Consider the following 12,662-nt stretch of genomic DNA (forward strand, 5'->3'; position numbering starts at 1 on the left):
TTGGATTGCTTTAACAATTCTGTCCCATATCCTGCAGTTAAAACTAAATTACAACTTGGTCAGCAGGAAAAAAAAAAAACCTACAAAGAACAACCTTGCCATAATCGAACTCAGCATCCCATTAAAATTTTTTGCTTGTAAATAAACCTTAGAAGGCATTTTCTCTAGGTAAAAATTTTACAGAGTATCATCCTTGCTGAAAAAACAGGAACACGTATCTGTTGGACAACATACAATGCTATATTGATGATTACTAGTATGGTTTGCCCTAGAGTCATATTTCTGGTGCTCCATTACAGAACTGTCAGAGCAGATTAAAAGAAGAACAACAAAAAAGGAATGAAGAATGACAGAATCAAACATCTTTCAATGTATTAATTATACCTATTAATATTTTGTGGCATTATATGGCATTATTTCAAAATTTATTTTGTAAGTTGGAAAAAAAAATGATAGCTTAGGAGAGGAAAGCTAAACAATGGACATCCTTTCTGCTGAGAGTAGCAAATTCATCTTACCTTCCAGATATCTTTTAATAGCTACCCTTTACATTTTTCTAAATTGATACAGGAACTAACAGGAAACATAAATGTGAAGACAGAAATCTTAGCAGTAAGAGCCAAAAAGCTAGATTGCAATGCTTGGCAGTAGTCTTATTGCTAAGGTTAAATATGGCAATTCTTATTTTATCTTGAAGACAGTAATCTGGAATATCAACGACACAACTATCTGCAAAAAAATCAGTACACACTCCAATGCACCCTCACACACATAATATGACACACATAAATCATGCATATAAACACTGTGCGTATGTGTGTGCACATACCACAATTTACTATAAACATTTAAGGGGATTATGAAGGAAAAACTTAGACTTCATTTTGTATTAGAAAGCTGAATAAAAAGGGCTCTTTAAACAAGTTTTAAACAGGTTGCAAGCATGTTAAAGATGTCTTGTGATAAGGGGCTGCTAAATATGGCATGACCATGTTTCCCTACTAAAACAGGGTCAGGAGGCAATCTCATTTAATACAGTTTATGCATAGTCAAGCAAGGTTTTTTTTTTTTTTTTTTTTTTTTAAATCTAACAGACTGAAATAGTCCTTTTGTTACTAAGTAAATGAATCATCATGTTAAGTAGCCCCTGTCTGCTTTCACCAATGTGTCCTTTAAACCCCATCCAAGTTTTCAATGAGAGAGATGGCTTCCTATGATAGGAACACATAAATACTCCTGAAATATCATGGCTTGAGACAGACAACAAGAATATGTGTCTTGACCGCTAAGATTTGATATTTAAAAAGGAGAGTTGTAACCAAGAGAAGAGCAATCAGACGAGGAGTGGAAATGCCAGATTATTCTATTTCCATGTCAGTTTAGGCAGGGTGTCAATGAGAGATGAGAAAAAGTGTGGGGAAGTGCAGAGGAGGCAGCAGGCCAGGGTTAGAACTGTGTGTATGTACAGCTTTGTATCTTAATATCAGATCCACTTGGTATTTCAATCAGTAGGTACAATTGATTTGGCAATGAGCCTACACTGGCTGTCCTGGTCAGTTTTGTGCTGACTTGGCTATTAAGCACTAACCTAGGCACTGGTGTGAAGGCATTTTGTAGATATGATTAATATCCGTATTAGCTGACTTTTTTGTTGCCGTTCATCATGTTAGCATTTATTGTTTATAGTCTTTCACCAAATGTGACGTGTTAATTTAAATAATTTTTCAAATTGCAGTAGACACACAGTGTAATACCATTCACAGTCTATTGGGGATTTCCACAGGATCCTATATAAATGTGCTGTTTGATTATGATCCAACTTAAATATGTTTTGTAATATTGGCAATAGTTTACAAACTGAAAAAACCCTACTTAATTAAAAATAAACACACATAACTCATACATGAAACTGATAACTGTTAAAATATTTCTGTAATAATCATTCTTGATATTTATATTGAGAATTAAAGTGTTGATAATAATCTCACTTGATTCTTACATTTACTCTTTGAGATAAATAGGAAAAGAAATAACTTTAGAGAGGTTAAATGACTTGTTCAAGGTCCAAATATTAACAGGCAGCAATAAATCTAGAAATCAGGTTTTTGGGTAAGGTCAGTTATTTCTACACTAATGGTCTAATTGACCTGACACCAAAACACACACGTGCATGTGCACACACACAATACACCAAAGTATTTTGATTAATGAAATAAAATATCACAAATTTGCCTAATAGATTAAAAACTTTGTCTTTATAATGAGGTTTATTCTAGAAAACAAAAGTGAGAAAAATTAAAGTCTGATAATAACTATTCTATTTAAATATTTAACTCATGATTTTCCTCTATGTAATATAAATAATATATATTTTATATATTTATTTTAAAGAAAACTATAGTCAGTTGTGTAATAGTTTAAATACCCTGGAAGAAAAACAAATCTTGCTATTATTATGAATAAAATCTAAATCCAAATTAGTGTTGATTTTCTCCAGATTTCCTCCCTAAACCTTGAATGAGGCTTTCCTATTCTAGCATTTGTCATCAAAATACAGATAGAAGGCTCCTGGACGGTTTTGGCAGGAGCAAGTTCACTGTCTTTTGGGCCCACTGGGGTGGCAGACTTGCCCTCTGAGCCCAAGGAGGTCCCATCCACCCTGGTCTTTTTAATCCATGATTTTGTCTTCAGAATTGCACTTTCTACGTTTCTTCCCTTCTCGGTCTCATTGGGTCTGTGCTGGCAACATTAGTGGGGGTGTGAGGTTTTCAACACCTTGTCAATCTTCTATGCAATTCACAGGAGTCCAAGCCATTGGCAAGAGGGTCTTCATGTCCCAATTCCTGGATTCTGCTGAGATGGTGAATTAGATCCATGTGTCATATAGTTAATGTTTCTAGTAAAAGTTGTTCAGCCACACCTTTGCTGTTTTCGCCAGAGCAATTAGTTGACCTAAGTAAAGCAGATAACTTTTCAAAATGCAGGTGGGCTGCCTCCGATTGCAATGCCTTGAAAGCACAAATGAGCCTTAAGAGATGAAACTGTGCCTCAAGACCTGATGCCCAAAGGTTTCCAGCCTGCTGCTCTGCCCTATGGATTTTGGGCACAGAGTCACATGAGCCAATTCCTGGAAAAAAGCTTTACATACTTATCTCTCTGTTCTCCTGGTCTGTGTCTCTCAAGAACTCTTGTGATTTTAATAATTATGTGTGTGCTTATTTTTTTATGACTCAATTATGCCCTTGATTTCTATATCCTCCACAGACTATAGTATGGTGCCTGATAATGACTTAGTAGTCACAGGTTCAGATTTAGAGTTAAATATTTCTACTTGTTGCTCTTAGGGTAAACTATGAAAGTAAAGGTCACTGCACTTGTCACATTCTTTATTATTATTATTTTTGTTGTATATACACAATACATACAGGTATACATATATATACATATATAGTGTGTATACATGCATATATGCTGTATACACACATACATATACACTATATAAACATAGATTTTGTTGTTTTTTGTTTGTTTGTTTTGTAGTGATGGGGATTGAACCCAGGGCCTCATGCATGTGAGACAAATGCTCTATAACTGAGCCACACTCCCCCACAACTACTATATCTTACTTACGTCTCCAGCTCCCTGTCACAGTGCCTGAATCCCCAATTAGGTTTGAGAAAATAGTCTGACTGGCAGTGTATAACTTCCACGACCTTTCACTTTCTTAGACTTTAATTTTTATGACTTTAGACGTTACTTTTATGCCATTTTGGGAAATGTTTTAAATTCTAATTGAAATTTAGTCACTAAAGCAGTCAAATAGGAAAAATAATGGAAATGGGCGGCGAGAAGTTAGACATTGTCAAAATGGAATAATAAGTAATGATAATTTGAGAGAAGTATAATGAAAGTTATATCAAAACATTTAAATAGAATTGGGAAAAGGTGGGTTGTAATGATTTAAAGGATTAATTGACAGAGTGTAATAAAAATAACAAGGTCTATTGCTTTCCAGGGATAATTATCTACCCCCTGTGGTCTGGGATTGACACACAGATCTCTACCTTTAGCCCAGATCTTTTCAACTCGTCTTCTAATAAACGGATCCACTTTAATGCAACATCAGTTTTGCACTTTGTAAAACACATGTGGTTCTTCTGTGGTAGTAATTAGTAATTAAAGAGGAGGCTAGGGGCTGAGTTGTGGCTCAGTGGTAGAACACTTGCCTAGCATGTGTGAGGCACTGGGTTCGATTCTCAACACCACATATAAATAAATAAAGGTCCATCAATAACTAATAAAATATTTTTTAAAAGATGAGGATAAAAATTTTAAAAGTAGAGAGGGAGAGATCCTGGGTTCTTTGTGAGAGCTCAACTGATCATTAGCACTTCCTTGTAGGAGCTGCACCTGGCTGGCGTTTTGCTTGCACAACCAAATAGACTTTCCCTACTTTGCTGACAACGGACACAGCTAAGTATAGCTGTGGGGAGTTCTTTCTAGCCCATCTGATACCCGACTAAGGTGGGTTGTGGTTTCTTTCTTGGCATCTGCAATTATTTACAAATGAGATAAAAATCCCTTGTCTCTCTGGTGATATCCTAGTGGCCCTCCCTTCTTTCTCACTCAGACTGCTCTCCACACCTGGTTCAGGAGTCCTGGGAAAGGTCAAACAAAATTTGACTGGGATTAGATGGCTCAGGGCTACAGGGGAAAGGCACAGGCTCAGTCTGCCAGGCCATGTGCTCACTGAATTTACCTCCATAAGTAATAGTTAGCTATTACCCAGAATAGGGTTTCATACATTCAAAGCCATGGAACATTTTTCCCCCTATAGTAAGCTTTTGTAGAATTCCCATATATATAAGAAATGGATGTCACTTATAATGTATAATTATATGTGGGTTCAAATGTGTAATTATTATCATTAACAGCTTTTTTAATATTTAATTTTTTTTTAGTTATAGGTGGACACAACTTCTTTATTTTATTTTTATGTGGTTTATGTGGTGCTGAGGATCAAACCCAGTGCCTCACACATGCTAGGCAAGCCTTCTATCTCTGAGCCACAACCCCAGCCCCACTAACAGCTTTTGAATGAGAACAATTTTAGCAAATATGAACTTGAAATCAGAGGTTACAGATGATCACTGAAGTCACATCTCTCTCAAAATAAGTCATGGCAGCATCTCTTTCATAGCATCTCTTGACTGATGGACTTGGTCACTCCCTCCCCCAATTTGGGCTCCTGCCATTGTACTCCTATAATAACATTTGAACTGTGTGTGTCCCTACATTAGGCTGAACTCAATCAAATATAAGGACATTTTCTTATTCTTTGCTGTATTCCCAAGGCCAGCACAATGCCTAAAATGAAGTATCCATAGTTAGCAGCATATGTTCCTGAAAAATGTCACTTTCCCCATGAAGTTCCAATATCATTACAATATTGATTGAATGGTTTGGTTAAAATTTCCCTTGAGGTTTTATGTATTGCCAAATTATTCCTGGCTTGTACTCAAATGACTATATAATATTTTTAAATTATTAATGATTTTAAGAGGTTAACTGACTGAAGCTTTTGTAGGAAACCTGGAGAATGCAATCACATTTGAGGAAGGAGCAAAGTGAGATGCTACAAGCAATTCTTGATGGGTGTTGGCAGTTTTGGACCTTAAAGAGTGAAAAATAGTCCTGTAGGTTCCAGGGGAGACGGGTTGCTGAGTTTGGTTGAGAGGCATTGTCAGATTTAGGAAGGGTCCTGGAAGGGGAGGCTGTGACTTGCCCTTTTAAATCAGAGAAAGTTTACTGTGAGGAGAATCTTCTGATGTCCTAGGGAGAATTAATAGGACCCATTAAACTTGTTAAGCCTATCCGGGAGGATCCATGTCAAAGTAAAGGTCTAAGGAAAAGTCACTCAGATAAGTCACAGTATTGTAGGACCGCCTGAGTGTTTCAGGCCCAAGTGGACATAAGTCACATAGGAAAATTCTCTATTCCTCTCTCTACTGCATTTGGCTTTTGTAGACAAATTTAACAATCTAATAAGTAAACCAGGGTACTTAACAATCAGTGGCAACCTCCCCAAAGTGTGACTGAGGTGGAAGAAGCAGCCAGTGACCTACAGGGTCTTTATAGAGAAATATTAAGATATGAATTTATCAACTGGGCAGTTAAACTAAGCCCATTTTGGTGCTGACTGAGCGAGCAACTATGATATGCACAGACCATACTGACATCCTCTGAAACTGAGAACCTGCAGTGAAAGGAATGGGACTCCACGTTCAGGGAGCAACTTGAAGTGGTGGCAGAGGGAGGAAGAGGTCAAAAAACAAAGTTATCCAGTGACTGGGAAACTGTCTTGAAACTTTCCTTAACAATTTCATCCCTTGTGCAATGACTGGGTCTTATTTTTTGCTCTTATTGTCTTTCTGATGTCCCTCTTGCAAATTATCCTCTAATCCCGTCCAGTGCATCTTCATCCACCAATGCTCAACCCAGAACCTTGAGTTCTTCTTGAACCCTCCTTTGTTTTCATCCTCCCACATCTAATTCATCACTAATTCCTACAGTCTATCCCCAAATCTAATAATGACAATATTTCGTTTTTTAAACTTATTTTTTTAATTTGTTCTAATTAGCTGTACATGACAGTAGAATGCAATTTGACACATACATAAATGGAGTATAACTTCTCATTCTTCTGGTCGTGCATGATGCAGAATCACACTGGTCATGTAATCATGTATGTACATAGGGTAATAATATCCAATTCATTCTGCTATCTTTCCTACCCCTGTATCCTCTCCCCTCCCTTCTTCACTCTGTCTGCCTAATCCAAAACACCTCTATTCTTCCCCAGCCACAAGGCCCCTCATCCTGAATTAGCATCTGCATATCAGAGAAAATATTCACCTTTGGGTTTTTTTTTTTTTTTGAGGGATTTGGCTTAGCATGATAGTCTCCAGCTCCATCCATTTACCTGCAAATACCATAATTTCAGTCTTCTTTAAAGCTGAGCATTAATCTCCAGGATATATAAAGAACTCAAAAAACTCAATACTGAAAAAACAAAAACACTCAAAAAATGGGCTAAGGAACTCAACAGAAGAAAAAATACAATCGATCAACAAATATATGAAGATATGTTCAACATCTCTAGCAATTAGAGAAATGCAAATCAAAGTTACTCTAAGATTTCATCTCACTCCAGTCAGAATGGCAATTATCAAGAATATAAGCAACAATACATGTTGGCAAGGATGCGGAGGCAAAAGATACACTTGTACATTGCTGGTGGGAATGCAAACTGGTGCAATCATTATGGAAAGCAGTATGGAGATTCCTCAGAAAACTTGGAACGGAACCACCATTTGACCAAACTATCCCACTCCTTGGTTTATACCCAAAGGACTTAAAATCAGCATACTACAGTGATGCAGCTACATCAATGTTTATAGCAACACAATTCATAATAGCTAAACTATGGAACCAACGTAGATGCCCTTCAACAGATGAATGGATAAAGAAAATGTGGTACATATACACAATGGACTATTACCCAAGTCCATTTTAAATCTACCTTTCTAACCTCCACTGACTCCTCTATGAGCAACAGGATCTCTCTCCTAATGCCTTCAGAGTTCTCTTGTCCAATCTTACCTTTTCAATCAGCTTCACACACAGCATCCTGAGTGAACTTTACACAACCAGACTATGTCCCTCCAGGGCTCGCACTGTTCAGCTGATTCCATTGCACAGGGAATATCATTCAGCCTCCTCAAAAGGTTCTTTCAGCCTGATTCCTTCTCTGCCTTTTCACCAGGAAAGTCTTTGAATTTCTTTCAGTTATTCCTGAAAACCCTTGGAGAACTTTGCTCATAGCTCTCATAAGGAATATTAACATTCTGCCTCATTTCACCTCTGCTTACTAGACTGAAAGTTAGTCTGAGTCTCTAACAACAACCTTTCCATACATATTTTGGGCATGCTGCTATGTTCTAAGACAGGGACATAATGGTGAATAAGACAGGCACAGCTGTTAATTTATGGAGTATAATGTCTGGTGGAAGAGACCAAGAAGAAACTTGTAAACAAATGCATTCACAAAACAAAAAGGAACCGTGAGATTGCAGAGAAGAAACCCAGTAGGACTGTATCCGAGAATAGGGTCACTTTAGAATGGTTGGGTAAGGAAGATGAATGATCTTTGGGAGGTACTGTTAAAGCTCTTGAAGGGAGAATTAGCTGGAGTTTTGTTGGGGATGCAAATCAAGTCAAGATAGAGCCTGGCAGTTTGCCAGGAGGAGTGGTTTGTGAGGCAACGCCACCGAGCCATTAAGATGATGAGGATTCCTTATTGGCTGATTGCTATATCTAATTGAGTCAAGCTGTGTGTAATCAGTTAGGTATATATACCTCTGCTGTTCTGCAATAAAGCGGCCCCCACTACCTTGGATGCCGTTACCGCTCAGTTCCCGCTGAGTTTCCCCACAATAAAGTAGTTCCCGCTTCAACCTTCAAGTTGCTTGTCACCTCCCGGTTATTTTGCCCAGCCAGACTGCAGCAGAGTTTGTCGTTCAAACACTAAAGAAGGAGTGTTGTGGGCAGAGGGGTGGTGTGTGAAAGCTCTATGGCCTGACTAATCTCAGTGAATTGCAAGAGCTAGATGAAGATGTGAATGGAAAAAAGGACACAAGGTGATACTGGAGATGTCAGAACATTTGAGCATGAGATTGAGTGGAACATTTATTGCAGGTATTTAATAAATATCTGTTGTATTTTCATGAGGTGAATGTACTTCAACTGCAAAATTTATAGGCAATGGTATCAAGGCCCTTAAAATTAATAGAAAAGTCTAGAACTGAGGTCTCCATATTTCTTACTAACTTTCAGTCTAGTAAGCAGAGGTGAAATGAGGCAGACTGTTAATTAGTTAAGTGCTATGTCTAGTGTCACTTGAGAAGTTATTACATAACATCATAAGATGACCATTACAAATTCTATCACGCACAGATGAAATGTAACTTCCATATATTATTTCACCATCTTTTATTGGAATATGTATTCTGGAGTCTTCATTCTGCAAACAAATACTATTAGCCTGAATATTCCTTTTGTCCAATTACCCCCTTATTTTTTCTACATCAGGGAAGTGATTCTCCACTATTGAGACCAGGTTATAATTCTCTAATATAGGCACTCTTGGAATCCAAATAGCCAGGTAAAAAGTCTAATTACTTTACTGGAAAGGTCATGTACAGAGTCTGTGAAATTACATAGAGAAGGAAAGGTGCTCAGCTGAATTAAAAACCCAATATCCCTTCCCTTCCCAGGTACCAGATAAGTGAAGGAAGCCATCCTAAGCACTCCAGACCAGTTCAACTGCCAGTTGCATGTCCCTGAGCAATCCCAGTTAATGCTACAAGTTCAAGAATCACCCAAGAAAGCCCTGTTCAAAATTCTGACCTATAACATCATGTAATATAATAAAATGGTTGCTGCTGCTTTAAGAAATCATGTTTTAAGTTTTTTTTTTGTTTTTGTTTTTTTTTTTAAACTTGGGAGCTGTGTTAGTCAGCTTCTTTGTTGCTGTGACTAAAGGACCCGACCAGAACAATTGTAGGGGAGGAAAAGTTTATTTCAGGGTTCAGGGTTTCTAAGGTCTCAGTCCATAAGAAGGCTGGCTTGATTCTTCGGGGCTTGAGGTGAGGCAGAACATTATGGTGGAAGAGTGTGGCAGAGGGAACCCGTTCACATGATGATCAGAAAGCAGAGAAAGAAAAATTCCAGATACAAAATATATACACCATAGCCACACCCCCAAGGAACCACTTCATCCAACCACACCCCACCTGCCTCCAGTTATCACTCATGCATTAATCCCATCATGGAAAAATTCACTGATTAGGTTAAGGCTGTAACCCAATCATTTCTCCTTCAAACCTTCTTGCATTGTCTCACACATGAGCTTTTGGGGGGACATCTCACATTCAAACTATAACAGCAGCCATATGTAACTCTACGCAATGGTAGAGTAATAGCCACGACACACAGGTGTAAAGGTAATCAGAACTTTAAACTAGAGATGATGTTGTCTAAATGTGGAATGCCCTGTGGGAAATTGCCTGGATACTTATTGATTCCTTCTGATTTATGGAGCCCCCACAGAGCCATGGGGTCCACCCAAACTCTAATTTTAAGATGTCATAGTTATTATTGAGGCAGATTCTTGAAAGGTCCACATCTAATTCCTAGGTTTTCCAGAACACTGTTGCCTAAGTCTAAACTGCTGATATGAATTCTGTAAGAGGCTAACTTCACCAGTACTAGATCCTAATTAGCCACTGCAGAGCTTTGGCCAATTATATCTAATATTTCAATGATATTCAATATATGTATAAGAGAAGCTTGAGTAACTAACTTCAGATGCTAAGTACTCATCTCTTTGTTTTGTTTTGTCTAAGAATTCCTATCAGTTTTGAGTCTTCATCAGGTATCTTTTTATCATGAAGAGAATTCTAAAAGATTAATTTTGAACAGACACCTAAAGGGAAAAAAAGTTAGTACAAACATTGCTAACCAGGCCAAGAGACAGCAGATGAAACTCATGATTTTTAATTTTTTATATTATATATTTACTTAATATACTCTACATAACATAGCTGTTATTAGCTATATTTCACTTCTCATCTGGCTATGACTAATTTTAAACAGTATGTGCTTTCCAGTACTTGGAGATTTATAATATTCATAAAAGAATCACATGAATAATCACAGAGGATAGAAGAAGAGGAAGCAGTTAGAAGAAGCCTAAGTCAGTTGTCAGATTATCAGGGAAGCCATTTCTCAAACAAATTAAACTGCTTTCATATTTTTACAATGCATGTACATTATATTTCTATTTTATGCATATTTTCTTTTTAAAAGAAGGCTCAAATGAGGAATTAATGGATTACTAACATTTAACACTTGCTGGCACCCTTGGTCACTCAGCATAACTGAATCACTTAAAAGTGGCCATCTGTTCTAACCACTTTGGTCAATCACCAGAGGGCTAAAAACTGTAAAGGCTGATTATTTATTTCCTCATCAACTATGTACCTGTAGGAGAAAACTCCCTGATAAAAAAGTGTGGAAGTCACTCCTTTACAAACTATTGGCCAGTCTAAAATCATAAGGCAAGGCCATGCCTGGGTGTAGGTTGGGTTGAAATAACAAAATCAACCCCGGTGTCCTGAATTAGGGACCGACTCCTGAGGCAATCAGTGATAATCAGGACCAGGCTACTCAGAACTCACAAGCCCAAGAGTCCAGCTTTACTGTGCACATTTCTAAAGTATCCTCCATGAATTAGTGGTATGAGGTTGTTGTATGAAAATGGATTATTGATTTTGATATATATCATTGTTTTCATAAAATATGAGAACTTTTTTTGGTATATCTGCATGGCAATAACCAAATGAGATATTTAGTGGGTTGCCCTCCTGCCTGCATACAGAGACAATCAGTAGATTGACTGTGGCTTGGTAAAAGGAAGAGAATTCTCACTCGTCAATACAACAGCCTGCTCCCGTGATGGTTTTATGGGTTGAATTGTGTCCTTCCAAAAGACATTTAAAATCTGTTAAAGCAAAATTAAAATGGAGACCAGGCCTGAAAAATTCCTGAGCAAACAAAAACAGCTAGACCTTAAAAATAGCCTTAACCTTGCTTAAACTGCAAACATAGGCAAAATTTAACTTGGGTCATTTCTGGTAAATGCCTGTGTTAAAGAAAAGCAAAACCTAACCTTAATCATCAGAAACAGCCAACCAGCATAAAATTATATGATCAGGGACTTCCCACTAAGGTAAACCAAAAATGTCAATTTTACAACTATAACCAATCAAATAATTGCATTGGACTTCTATGTTCACCCAGTGCTTTGTCAGCAGAGCACAAAACCCCTTTGGAATTAATGCTTCCTAATTCATAAATTGTTGTTTACTCAAACTCTTTTAACATTTTAATTTTGCCTCACAGTTTTCTTTTAATAAGTCTTAACCCTGGCCTCCTGCGACTATGACCTGGTGTGAAAACAGGGATTTTGCACATGTAACCAAATAAAGAAGTCATTATGGTGGGTCCTAATCCAACACCACTGGTGTCTTTATAGGAAGGGTGAAGTACAAAGGCAGGAGCCCCTGTGCCTGGAGACAGAATCTCAGAAGACAGCTGCAGAATGGAGTCAAGCTGTCTCCTGTGGAGGAATGCCTGGCGCTATGGGAAGCTGCAAGAGTCAAGAAAGGATCCTCCTCTGGAGACCACAGAGGGTGAGTGGCCCTGCCAGCACCTTAATTTCAGACTTATGCCTGAAAACTGTGGAGGAATAGATTGCTGCTGTTTTAAGTCACCGGTGTGGGGGATGGTAGTCTCCCCTTACCTGTAGTTTCACTTGTTGAGGTTTTGGGCACCTGTGGTCAACCATTGACCTGTGGTCAAATATTATTATTTGTCTTGATTCTTTTGAGAGAGATTACATTCACATAACTTTTGTAACAGCATATTGCAGTAATTGTTCTATCTTATTAAGTTTTTGTTGTTAATCTCTTAGTGTGCCTAATTTATAAATTTATCATAGGAACATACGTACAGGGCAAAACATACTAAATGGGGGGGGG

At 37.7% G+C, this 12,662-nt stretch overlaps 1 protein-coding gene and 1 long non-coding RNA gene across 2 annotated transcripts in view; one reads left to right on the top strand and one right to left on the bottom strand.

The window, feature by feature from the left end:
* The window catches only part of Nxph2 (neurexophilin 2), a 106,014-nt gene that overhangs the window by 12,580 nt on the left and 80,772 nt on the right, over nucleotides 1–12,662 (bottom strand). The gene's annotated exons all lie outside the window — the stretch shown is intronic.
* Nucleotides 11,884–12,662, top strand: part of LOC125619379 — a 33,433-nt gene continuing 32,654 nt past the window's right edge. The window contains exon 1 of the long non-coding RNA XR_007350904.1: nucleotides 11,884–12,314. This is a non-coding gene — a long non-coding RNA (uncharacterized LOC125619379). The remainder of the gene's footprint in view (nucleotides 12,315–12,662) is intronic.

This window comes from Marmota marmota, unplaced genomic scaffold (assembly GCF_001458135.2).
Source record: "Marmota marmota marmota unplaced genomic scaffold, marMar, whole genome shotgun sequence".
In the NCBI taxonomy this organism is placed as follows: Eukaryota; Metazoa; Chordata; class Mammalia; order Rodentia; family Sciuridae; genus Marmota; species Marmota marmota.